At 45.4% G+C, this 13100-nt stretch overlaps 1 pseudogene; it reads left to right on the forward strand.

Moving 5' to 3' along the window:
- Nucleotides 1-4673: 4673 nt before the first annotated feature.
- LOC144728150 (trace amine-associated receptor 365 pseudogene) lies at nt 4674-12174 on the forward strand (annotated as a pseudogene).
- The last annotated feature ends 926 nt before the right edge of the window (nt 12175-13100 follow it).

Here is a 13100-nt window from a genome sequence, read left to right on the forward strand (position 1 = left end):
CCGTGTTCAGTGTACATGCCGTACAACATGTTTGAAATCGACAGGAGTAAAGTTGGACTTATGAACAGACCTGTGGAACCTAACTCGTTGGTAAGTAGAGGAGTCCCTGTTCTGTAAGCAAAGCCAAACGAGGTCTAAACGCTCATAAACAGGCGTCACTGATTGGCTGAGGGCATGACTCAGCACCACTTACTAGCGTTTGGATTGGCCGAAATTGTCCCCCGCATGCAGAACGTAAACGTACCATCAATCAAAATGTGTTACATTAGTCTAAACTATGGGGTCCTATGAGAAGCGAAAGATTAGATGAAAAAACCGTTCACCGATGTCCCTGTTAATCAAGGGACTACTGTACTTTATTTCAGCTGCATATTTTGCCAGCAGAGGGCGGTGTCTGTAACACCCTTTCCACCTCTCACATCTGCACCTTCGCATTGTGTCGAGGGGCTTACATCGAGGGCAGCGCAAGGCTTTCTATACACACGATAACTGTCAAACTAGAGCTGAGACTATTCGTCAGTTAAGTCAGTCAAAATCATACTAATTGATTATATTTGTGGTCAATTACTTTGGCCCCCTTTAAAAAGACACCCAGCTTGACTTGGATCAGCATGATGACGTCACAAAGCCCCACCCATTACCTCTCATCTAGCGGTACACGTGCACAGAGATGCGCGACTCTCCCCCCCCTCTCCACCGGTTCTGTGTTATCCGTTTAGTTGAGTACGTTGCAACTTGCTAATGTTTTTCCAGACATCCTGTAGAGTAGTAAGTTGCAATCAGCGAGCCTTACCAATACTATGCTACATGCCACGGTATTGGCCGAATGTGTCATAGAGCCCTGGTATGAAAATTGCAGGACCTAACTATATGGTGAGCAAATGGCATATTCTGGTCGAGTATGGTGTTTAGGCTTTTTAGATGAATAGAAAACTGAATCCTGGAGTCTGCAATCCTGGAATATGTTTAATTTATTTTGCACCATACGTAGCCAACCGTGCCAATCGAAGGTTCGGTTACGAAAACAATTGGATAGGTCAGTTCTAATATAGGTTGTAAACGAACTGTATGAATAACCTTGAGAAACATTTTATGGAAATCATTCATCGATGGTGTCGTCATTTACAAGTAGCCAGTAACAAACAGCACTATTAAAGCTGAAATAGGTTTATTGAATTGACATCTTTAAAAAGGAGACAGTGATGGGAGGAGGGTATTCCAAATTGGAGCAGTGCGGGGGAAGAGACAGGGAAATGTTGTGACCTGCAGTGCGGTGAGTGGGTGGGTGAGTGAGTGGTTGGGTGAGTGGATGTGTGAGTGAGTTCTTGTAACCAGCAATGTGGTGGCTGGACACACTATGGATGACACGAAAAAGTCTGAAAGACCGAGTACTCAACATGGGTAGAGGAATCAATGAGGCAATCTCACCATTAAAGTAACCATGGTAGTAGCCACAGAAGAGTGATGAGGAGGTGACTGACCACCGGAAGTGAGTTACTTGACTAAAGTGAGTTACTTTGCATCAGTCAACAAAGAAAGCTATAACAAGCTCAAAATAACACTTTCTGAGGCCTTTAGAATTTACATTTTGCCCGTGCTGTTTATTTGGAATCGGATGTTGTCAAGGGAATGCACATGGGGATTTATTCTCCGAAGATCAATTAGACAAGGCGCTACTTGTCTAATGGTCTAAAGGCAAAGAAGCGTCACTTCACACCTCTACCCTAGAGGTACGAGTGATTACAACTAAGCAATTAGGATCTGCTTAATTGGTTCTATTATTTACGGTCAGAAACCCATTTTATCCTCATCCCCCACCCTTTCCCGACCTTCCCAGGCGGGGGGTGGGGGGCGAGTCAACCACGTCATTGCTCAAGTTGGAATAATGAGGTGGACGAGAAGTTTAAATACAGCGAGGAGGAGAGGCTTTGCGCTAGATGGTGTGAGGGGTCTTAGAACTAGGAGTCTCGGCTTGGAGGTAAAGGAGGCCTGGGTCCCGAGTGTTCCGAGGGCTGAGAGCAATTTGGGGTGAGACTCTCTTTCTATCGTTCTGCTGCTCGTGCCTTATGTTGGTACTGCGAGCCCTTGGTGTGCGTGTGTGTTACGTTGTCAAGAAGTGCTGTCAAAATGATGGAATGTTAGAGCCAAAAACGAGTTGCAAGATCAAGTAATGTGGCCTACGGTAAACTTGTGTATTCGAAACGTACTATTAATATCACACGTTCGATTCAAATTTTTACAATTTGAAACCAAAATTACAAAGATGAAGTTATTTCACGTTAATGTATGGCGATGTAAGCAAACTTTGTCTCGCCTACCACGTTGCTCGTGCAGTCATGTGATGTGCAAGGGTTGTGAGTATTGTTGGGGTCAGGGTCTGGGCATTGATCAGGGGTCGTGAGTACCATACCTGTGCTCAACATTTGACGTTACCCATGCACAGATGTGTCTCACATCTGAAGACAAATCTCTTCTGTCTTCATTATATCTCTTTTAAATACATATCCTATCGATCGCCTAGCCTGAATACAGTACGTGCCTCTACTATCTACGGGGTGGGCAATACGTATCTATCTGATTTGAAATAGCGGTATTTTGTGTTCAATTATTTTGTAAAAAAAAAAATTGCAGGAATAAAGTAAAAGCATGTGAGTTTATGATGAACCGGTATACACCTCAGCAGCATGCAAGAATAGTTGTCAGAAACAATTGTTCAATTATTTCCACACGCAGATATTTTAAGACCCGAATGGCTCCAACTCGACACTATATTCGTGCATTGATTTCCCGATTTCGGGAATCTGGAACAATGGTGGATGCAACCGGTGTGTTGGCAGACCTCGAACCGATCAATCTCTGACTTCTATTGAGCAAGTAAGGGGAAGCGTCAATTAGAACCCCAAAACGTTGATGAGGAGATGCTCCGCTCAATTGGGAATTGCACGACGGTCGCTGCGGAAAATCTTGGTACAGGACTTGCATCTTTTTCCATATAAAATTCAGCTGGTGCCAGAATTTCAGCCCAATGACCATCACAGAGGACTAGCGTGCTTTCATTGGTACGGAGAGTGTAGAAAAATGCAGTTGGAAGAGTACGGATTTGCCTACGCAACGCAGGCGGTCATTTACAATATATTACTTTTCATGCATAATTATATCGAGTCACGATGAATTAGAGAATGTTCTATCCTTTAGAGTTTGTTTTATTTAATTGTCCCAAAGTTATAGGCAAACACAAATCAAGTAGTTACTTATGGCTCACCTTGTATATACAGGTATCTTGTTTTAATACCGTACATCTGTTTCATAGTTATAATTCTCCAGTCTTTCTCCTGAATGCAGCATATATCTTCAATCTCCATTTTTTACCAATGCATTTCCTATGTATCTTACATCTCTCTCCTATCATCTCTCACTTCGATCTCATCCGAATAAATGTGGCGAGCATTCATCTTAGCTCAAAACAAATTAAATACACAGGCCGATCCATGTATATACAGGGTGCTTCAAATGTTTTTAACTGTAACAGTAAACATTTTTTTTAATAGACTGTAACATGATGACAAATGTATGTTAATAGCTTTCAAAAGTCAGAATCTCCACTTGTTCGCCATCATTGTCAACACATGCCTGGAATCTTTTCCAGGTGGTCTCCAGAGCCCGGAGGCACATTTATTGTGGTATTGTTGCAAATTCTCAGAAGTGTAAAACATTTTTTAAGCACCCTGTATATATACCACTAAAATAAAACTGGAGAAATTACAGAGAAAGCTACTTTTTTTTCAAAGCCTCTATATGTTTCCAGCCCAATTTCGAAGAAATCATGAAATATTCTAACACTTTCCTCTGTACGACATCGAGCCATCGCTTTTGCATTCAATCAGCTGCCGAGAAGAAAGTATGGGGGGCATTAGAAAGCAGTGGGGTATCTCTACATGGATCGCTCTGTATTCCTGTATGGTCTATGCTTGGCGTGTTGACACCACCGCCCAATTATCTGGAAGGTAGTGGCTATGGACGTCTGTAACCCAGCACTGTGGAGGCAGCTAGGGTTCAGGGATCACACGGATGTTACAATACTTCCTTATCCGAGGGCGTCAATGAGTTGCAATACCCTGGCTCGCCAGAAGATGGCAGTATAGCACATGTGTGGACTCCCAGCTGTTCCATTTGTGTGAGATAGTGTTGCCCCCCCCTCTCCCCCTTCGCATGCATGGGTTTTTTCCAGGTGTGTCCGTTTTGATTCCCACAAATGGAATAGGGTCACAGAGTGTGGGGGATTGCTGGTAGCGCTGGGTCTGGTCGCTATATCCCCTTGCTCTTTTTGTGGTTTTACATGACAAGGAAGCTACAAATACTGTGCAGCAGAGTCACGAGTTTGCAACTTTTACTTTTTTACTTTACTAAGGGTGGAGCAGTGACACTGTGGTCAGCGCACCATGACCTGAAACCTACCTCCCGAGTTCAATTCCCGGCCAGTGGCAAGTGATTTCAGAACCAATATCCGGCCGCCTCTAGGTCAACCGGAATTTAAATGGATTACCTGGTCTATATGTCTTAACATCACCAATAGAGACAAATGCGGTTGGGACGTGGTGTTGACTGCAGCATCTTGCAGTGTGCGTTGCCGACCCAAAAGGTGCTTGATAAATGCACTTTCCCTAACCGTCTTAAATGATTGTTTGTCTTTGTATACTTATGTACATGCACATATATTCGCATACTATATATGGACAAATCAATTTCAATCTATTCATAAATAATCTCTGCAAGCCTTGACCTAGCTGGTAGATCTATATTTTGATAAAAAAAAAGCCTACATTCACAGCATGTACATGAATTTAAAATCACACATTTAATATCACACAATTCACCCATCTGCTGCCTACATGCGTTAAATGTGTACAGAGCCCTGTGAGCCCTAATGCTACCACAGCATAATCCACCCACTATCTGTGGTTAAGGCATGACTCTACCTTACCTCTATAACTCTTAGCTCAAGACCTCTGCCTTCTTGACTCTGACTCTAACGCTATCCTCATACTAACCCTAATTCTAAGCCTCACTCTTGCCCTCACTGTGACCACATAGCGCTGTAGCTTTGACTCTAGCCATATCTGGTTATAGCCCAAACTCTAGCCTGTTCGAACCTGACTATAACTTTAAATTTAGATCATAGCCCTAACCATAACCCGAGCCATAGTCCTAACTTTATGCTTAAGTTCAAGCTTAAATATAACTCTAATCCTCACTCTCACTCGAACCCTCACATTAGCCCTCACCTTAATTGTAACCCGAACCCTTGATTGAACTTGTCCGAATGTGGGGCGAGGTTAAGCCGAGCACCAGTTGGGGTTGGCACCCCATTCTGCTGCTCAGGTAAGTGTCTCTTGCAGACATTATATGCGGTTCATCGGCTTCACAAATCACCTCTACCTATAATCCTATAATCGGTACACAGAGCTATTGGAAGCGCCTCAAGGCTTGTCAGTGGAATCTTGATTTGATTCTTGTCAGTGAAATTGCCTACCACTGCATGAGCCAGACACAAGATACGACTGTCTCATTCAATTATTTCTCATGTGGACTGTCTCGTTTGCATTGACTTTCATCTAGTTGTGTTCGGGAATAGTTGCCACGTCTCGTTAGGGGCTGCCTATTCGATGTTTGCCTTGTTTGACTGTCTCGTTCTGTCTTGTTTGAACCATCTCATTCGGTTTTGTGTTATCCGTTTAGTTGAGCACGTTGCAACTTGGTAATGTTTTTCCAGACATCCTGTACAGTAGTAAGTTGCAATCATCGAGCCTTACCAATACGATGCTACATGCCACCGTATTGGCCGAATGTGTTATAGAGCCCTGGTATGAAAATTGCAGGACCTAACTATATGGTGAGCAAATGGCATATTCTGGTCGAGTATAGTGCTTAGGCTTTTTAGATGAGTAGAAAATTTAATCCTGGAGTCTGCAATCCTGGAATATGTTGAACTTATTTTGCACCGTACGTAGCCAATCGTGCCAATCGGAGGTTCGGTTACGAAAACAATTGGATAGATCAGCTCTAATATAGGTTGTAAATTAACTGTTATAGTCCATACCCTGGATGAATAACCTTGAGAAACATTTCATGGATATAATCCATCGACGGTGTCGTCATTTACAAGTAGCCAGTAACAAACAGCACGATTAAATCTGAAATAGGTTTATTGAATTGACAAAAGGTTATTGTAAGAACTTTGCAAAGGAGACAGTGATGGGAGGAGGGTATTCCAAATTTGAGCAGTGCGGGGCAAGAGACAGGGAAATGTTGTGACCTGCAGTGCGATGAGTGGGTGGGTGAGTGAGTGGTTGGGTTAGTGGATGTGTGAGTGAGTTCTTGTGACCGCCAATGTGGTGGCTGGACACACTATGGATGACACGAAAAAGTCTGCGAGACAGAATCAATGAGGTAAGCTTACCATTAAGGTAACCATGGTAGTAGCCACAGAAGAGTGATGAGGAGGCGACTGACCGCTGGAAAGTGAGTTACTTGACTAAAATTGTAAGCGCTGGATCATCAGTCAACAAAGAAAGCTATAACAAGCTGAAAATAACACTTTCCGAGGCCTTTAGAATTTACAATTTGCCCGTGCTGTTTTTTTTGGAATAGCATGTTTCACCCGTGTTGTCAAGGGAATGCACATGGAGATTTATTCTCCGAAAATCAATTAGACCTCTGTAATCTTCAAGAAGTTTGATAAGTTTCATGAAGTGACTGATCCAGAGGGATTTAATCGCAATACCTAAAGTAGAGGAATAGTTCTTGTCCTGTTTTTTTTTAGCTATCTCAAGTGCCACGAGGAACATTTTACTATCCATGGGCTGAGTTTTCAGCCATTTAAGTCTTGCGCATTTTACACGTTGTCATATTTGTATTCAACAGAGGGAGTGACCACGCCTCAAGTTGTTGGACATCACAGCTGTAGAGGTAAAATATTTTAAAGCAAATGTACATGGGCAAATATGCAAGCCCGGCACTTGCCTTGAACTCGTCGGTTCAGAATGGGACGTTCCAGTCGCACTGTGTCCTGACACAGTTCAACCTGGTGTGCCGGCAGCCTACCGTCCCCCCTGAATACGCAGAGGTCATCCTCATTGCCATGATCATTTCCATCATTTTGAACATCTTCGGCAATACCCTCATCATCACGGCCATCCTCTACTTCAAGCAGCTGCAGGTGCTACCAAACGCCTTCACCTTCTCACTGTCAGTGGCCGACATCCTTGTGGGCGTGGTGGTGATGCCCTTCTACATGAACCAGTGCGTCTACAACTGCTGGTTCTACGGCCATGCGTTCTGCAAGGTGCACCACTTTCTACACGCCTTCCTGCCCACTGCCTCCACCATGCACCTCTGCTGCATCGGCTACGACCGCTACCTGGCCATCTGTGACCCCTTCCACTACCAAGAGCGCTTCACGAGAAGAACTGCAGCCATAGCGCTCGCAGCCACGTGGCTTGGCTCACTGCTCTACGTGGTGCCCATCATGCTGGACTGGATCGTCATCGGCATCGAGGAGATGGTGGCCGAGCGCACCTGTCCCGACAACTGCATCTTCTTTATGAACAAGGTGTTCTCGAGCTGCGGGGCCTTCTTCAGCTTCATGTTGCCCATGGGCATCATGACAGTTACGTATGCAAAGATCTACCGTATCGCCCGCAAGCAGGCCCGCTCCATTGGTGCCCAACAGCATGGGATGCTGGGCCAGACCGCGCTGGGCTTCAACAAGCAGCAGTGGGCAGCCATGAAGCGAGAGCACAATGCCACCAAGACCGTGTCCATCATCTTGGGCATTTTCATGGTATGCTGGGCGCCGTTCTTTAGCACCATCGTCATCGACCCTTACTTGAACTACACGACCAAGCCCGTGGTGTGGGAGATGCTCAACTGGATCGGGCACGTCAACTCGGCCATCAACCCGTTCCTCTACGGCGGCTTCAACCGCACATTCCGTAATGCCATCCGCATAATTTTCAGTCGCAGGCTCCTGCAGCCTGGGATCCGCAGTGCTGAGCTGTGATGGTTTACTGCCTTCTTTTTCAAGAAGCTTCTTCTATTATGTGCCTCTTCTTTCTTTAAGGAGCATCCAACTGCCCTCAAATGTAATTCCACCGCATCATTCAATTTCATCCTTGGTCTCCCTCTACAACTTCGACCCTGTATTGGTTGCATTTCCATAGTGCTTGCAATTGCATATTTTTTTGTTTTTATGAGTTTCGTTGGCATTGCCTTTTAAGCCCATTTGACCATCCCTGATGGTAAGCGCTATTCATATACAGTAGATTCTCGATTATCCGCGTGTGGTTTGTCCGATTTGTGGATTAACCACGCACCTGAGATTTTTACGTGAATTAATGACTCATGGATTTCCCCTTAGGCCCAATAATGTAAAAACAGTTTTATATTGTTATTCTTGGAAATTTGTATTCCAAGTCACGTGCTTAAACCGAAGAAATGTGCTCCAGTTAATCCGAAATCCACATTATTGTTCTACAGTACAGTAGTTGCATACCATTACAACAGTGGACAGAGTTTGATTGATGTTGATTGGCGTGGCTCTGTTATCCACTTAGTGGGCGGAGTCTTCTGCACGGGAGCAGGCAAGTGTTATCATTGAGCATGCGCATTGAGCGTTCGATTGTTATTGTTTGTTTTTAATTCATCCCTATATTTGTGGGTTTTGACAGAGATCCGCAGAAAATAGATATTTTTGGATTACCCACGATTTTGAAAGATCTACGGCTATCCTCCTCGTCAGATAATCAAGAGTCTTCTGTATATTGGGTCCACCGGTAATATCAATTTGGTGTGATAAGAGTATGGTTGATGAGGAACTTCATTCGTTTTTACAAAGACTTGGAATAAACTATTTGCTGTAAACGAATGAAAATTACTCTCTTTGAATATTTGTATGGGTTGAGTAATTTTCCAACCTGACATTTTTCTCCTAAACAGTCCAGGGGCATTAACCAGATAGACGTGGTTGGCTCAAACGAATAATGGAGGTTTTTTGAGAATATATGGCGGAAAACCCAGTGCAGAAAGATTTCAACTTCCACCTCCGGGAAAATTGATCCTATACTCCAGGGGTGGTCATGGACATTGAGTCCGAGTGGACGATGTTCAGGACCTTGATTGTCAATGCAGCTGCAAAAAGCTGTGGCCTGAAGGCAGTTGGTGCCTGTCATGGCGGCAACCCTAAGACCTGCTGGTGGACATCAGGGGTGAGGGAAGCTGTCAAGTTGAAGAAGGAGGCTTTCCAAGCTATGCTCGGAAAAAGGTCTCTCGAATCGATTGAGAGGTACCAATGAAAACCTGGGCATGAGAGGAGTTTGGAGAGGCCATAGAAAGGGACTACCGGGCAGCCTCAAAGATGTTCTGGCAAACCTTAGGAGGGGTCGACAGGACGTGGCCCAAGCTGTTCTCAGTAAGGTTGGCATAACATTGAACTCAAATAAGGAGATAGTGGAAAGGTGGAAGGAACACTTTGAGGAGCTCATTAACCCGGTGGACATGCCGTCTTCTCAGGAGGCAGCCCTAGAAACAGCTGCTGAAGTCGCTGCGGCAGACGAGGGCTTTCGTAGCAGCAAAGCTACTGGGGTGGACGAGATTCGCCCAGAGTTGTTCAAAGCGCTGGACAGTGTAGGAGTGTCGTGGTTAACACACCTCTTCAATGTTGCATAAAAGGCGGGTACAGTACCTCTGGATTGGCAAACTGGGGTCATGGTTCTCACTTTTAAGAAAGGGAACCAGAGGGTGTGCTTCAACTACAGAGGGATTATACTCCTCAGCATCCAAGGTAAAGCCTATGTCAGAGTACTGGAGAGGAGGCTCTGCCCGGTGGTCGAGCCTCAGATTCAGGAGGAACAATGCAGATTCCATCATGGTCGTGGAACAATGGACCAGCTCTTTTCCCTCTCACAAATATTTGAGGGGTCATGGGAGTATGCTTCTCCAGTCTACCGCTGCTTTGTAGACTTGAAGAAGGCTTATTACAATGTTCCCCGCAATGTCTTGTGGGAGGAGCTGCAGTAGTATGATGCACCACTGCTGCTTTTGTTTGCTATCCGGTCCGTCTATTCCCAGAGTGAGAGCTGTGTCCATATTCTTGGTGTTAAATCAAAGTCGTTCACCGTGGATGTTGGACTCCGCCAAGGGTGCATTTTGTCTCCACTCCTGTTTGTGAATTTTATGGACAGGATATCAAGGCGCATCCAAGCTATGGAGAGTATCCAGTACGGGGGCATGGAGGTGACGTCCTCTTTGCCGTGTCACACTGTGATCTCCAGAGTGCACTTGAATGGTTTGATGCTGAGTGTGAAGCGGCTGGGATGAGCATCAGCACCTCCAAATCTGAGGTCATGGTTCACTCCCGGGAGATGGTTGATCGTGCTCTCCAGGTGACAGGGGGACAGCTGCTTTTAGTGGAGAGTTTAAGTACCTTCGGGTTTCTTTCGCGAGTCATGGTACGTGGGAGCAGGAGATCGGCCAGAGAATCGGTGTGGCATCCACAGTGTTGCTGGCACTGCACCCTTCAGTGGTAGTAAAGCAGGAGCTGAGTTCTCGAACAAAGGTCTCGGTTTACAAGTCGATATACGTTCCCATCCTCACTTATGGTAATGAGCTTTGGGTAATGACCGAAAAGATAAGATCGTGGGTACAAGGGTTCGAAATGAGGTTTCTCTGCATGGTTGCTGGGCTCACTCTCTGTGATCGGGTGAGGAGCTCGGTAATCCAGGAGAGCCTCAGTCGAGCCACTCCTACGCCGAATCAAGAGTACCTGTTGAGTTGATTTGGGCATCTGGTAAGGATGCTCCCCTGGTAGACTACCCCCTGGAACTCTACCAGGCACGTCCCACTGGACGAAGATCCTGCAGCCGGCCGAGGACATGCTGGCGGGATTATGTCGCTCGACTGGCCTGGGAACGCCTGGGAATTCCCCAGGAAGAGCAAGAATTTGTCGCCAGGGAAAGGGAGGTCTGGACTCAACATGCTGCCGCTGTGACCCTTGCCAGGAGAAGCGGATTGAGAAACGAATGAACAGTCACTGTGGTCACTTTACCGGGGCTTCTTAAGTTTAAAGGCAGAAATATTTATATATTTTAATACGTCACTTTGTTGAAAGATGATGATAACTTATTTAAATAGTAATACAATGGTTATTTAAGAAGTATTGTAATTTAATGGTGTATCAAATAGGTATATCGAACATGTAATCATTCTCCATTCAATGTTTTCCCCATTCTCGAGGCCCGGTCATGCATGCTCTCTTAACAAAATAAACCAGCACTTCAAAAATAGGGAAGATGTTAACTTTGTATGTGTTGCTCATCCTTGTATTTTGCTGCTGGAGCTATAAATGCAACAACAAACATCTTTCAAATCTGGCTGTCGCCTGATGAAGCAAGTTGTAATTACTGGCGAAACGTCGTACTCAGATTGTAAATGTTGTGGCTTGGCTCTCCAACACACCGGTGTTTTGTACGAATGACGAATTGGCATGTTCTGTTTACGTGACAACCCTTACTAGTTTGCTGTGTCGGGTGGTGGCGGGTTTTAACGACACATTTATATATTTACGCGATCTAACCCAAAAAAACCTCTATTATGGATCTCTCAATAGCTCCGTGGTCGTATGATGAAGTAATTTATACAGGAATCACTCACTCGGTCTCAAGACTATTTCGAGGAGAAATCCACTAATAATATATTTAGCCAAAGCCCATGTCTGTGTCTTGACACTTTGTGAAATTGTAAAGGCATTATAATACCAGACCTGTAATCATCATGCTTTGGGAACGAGGCATTGGCCCAATTACATAGAGTACCTTTAGTAAGTTGTCACTGAATGCAGTAATATTTACGGGAATTAATCACTTAATGTGTTTTAACTAAGCCACATTAAATTTGATTTAAAGCTTTCGTGACTGCAGGGATTCATCTTCTTGGTACCGAAAGAACCAAGAAGATAAGCCACATTATTTGTTCATTTTAAATTTTAAGGTCTAGGCATTATAAACTTGAGCCTAGTCAATGTATCAGTGCGTACTTTTTCTCAATGAGTGAAAGTGCTGTAACATTAGCGAGAGCTGACACACACAAAATGCAATTTTCAATTGAACACGTAGGTTACCCCAATGTAATAAAGGACTTCGCCGACACACTGCTGGGTCTCTGTATCTCTTTATTCTCGTTGAGGCTCGCACTCCGCTGGTCCCGACAGCGGACCGGCTGCTCTTCGCGCGCGCCCCGCACGCGCCCTTCCGTCAGTCGCACCGCTCCCCGCTCCCGCACACCGTTGGCCGACGGTGTGCTCGAAGCTCCTCCAGCCACGTGGCTGATTGTGCGGGTACCCTCCGGCCACCCAACGTGGTCCAGCTTCGTGACTCCACCAACTGACCTGGAGCCCTTCCTGGATCCCACCTATATTCCCTTCACCACGTGATCCTGTCTCCTCCCTCTCACCACGCCCTTCACCGAACCTTCCAGATCCCGACCTCCGCATAGCGCCTTGCTGGCTCCGCCCTTAGGTTCCGCACCTGCTCTCCTCGCATCCGATTGGACCCGAGGTGAACGGCGGACCTTCACATACGCCCCCATACTGGGCCCCGCCCCCAATACCCTGGGCCGTATGATTGGCCCAGAGCCGAGCAGCGAAACCCCGCTTATGCTCGCATTACACATATTATATTAAAACGGTTATGTTGTCGATTTGAAACCTGTGCATGTATGTTGATTTATTTAACACCGTACGTAGCTAAACGTGCTAATCGGAGGTGCATGGTGTGGTGATGGTGGGGTGATAGTGGTGCGTGGTATGGTGATGGTTGTGGAGATTGTCGGGACATGGCAAGGGACCCCGTATAGAATTAGAATATTTATTCTTACTCGAGGAATCTGATGAGCGATAGAGCTCTTTCTCACAGATGTCCAGTAGGGGGCAGATAACATTACAACACAATACAAAAACACGATCGGAGTGCAAAGTCTAGGAAATTGAAAGGGGCCATCCATTAGAACGTACGCATGGAGGGGAGAGAGGGGGTTTAACCCAAATGCGT

This window comes from Lampetra planeri, chromosome 27 (genome assembly GCF_965212315.1).
Source record: "Lampetra planeri chromosome 27, kcLamPlan1.2.h2, whole genome shotgun sequence".
Classification (NCBI taxonomy): domain Eukaryota; kingdom Metazoa; phylum Chordata; class Hyperoartia; order Petromyzontiformes; family Petromyzontidae; genus Lampetra; species Lampetra planeri.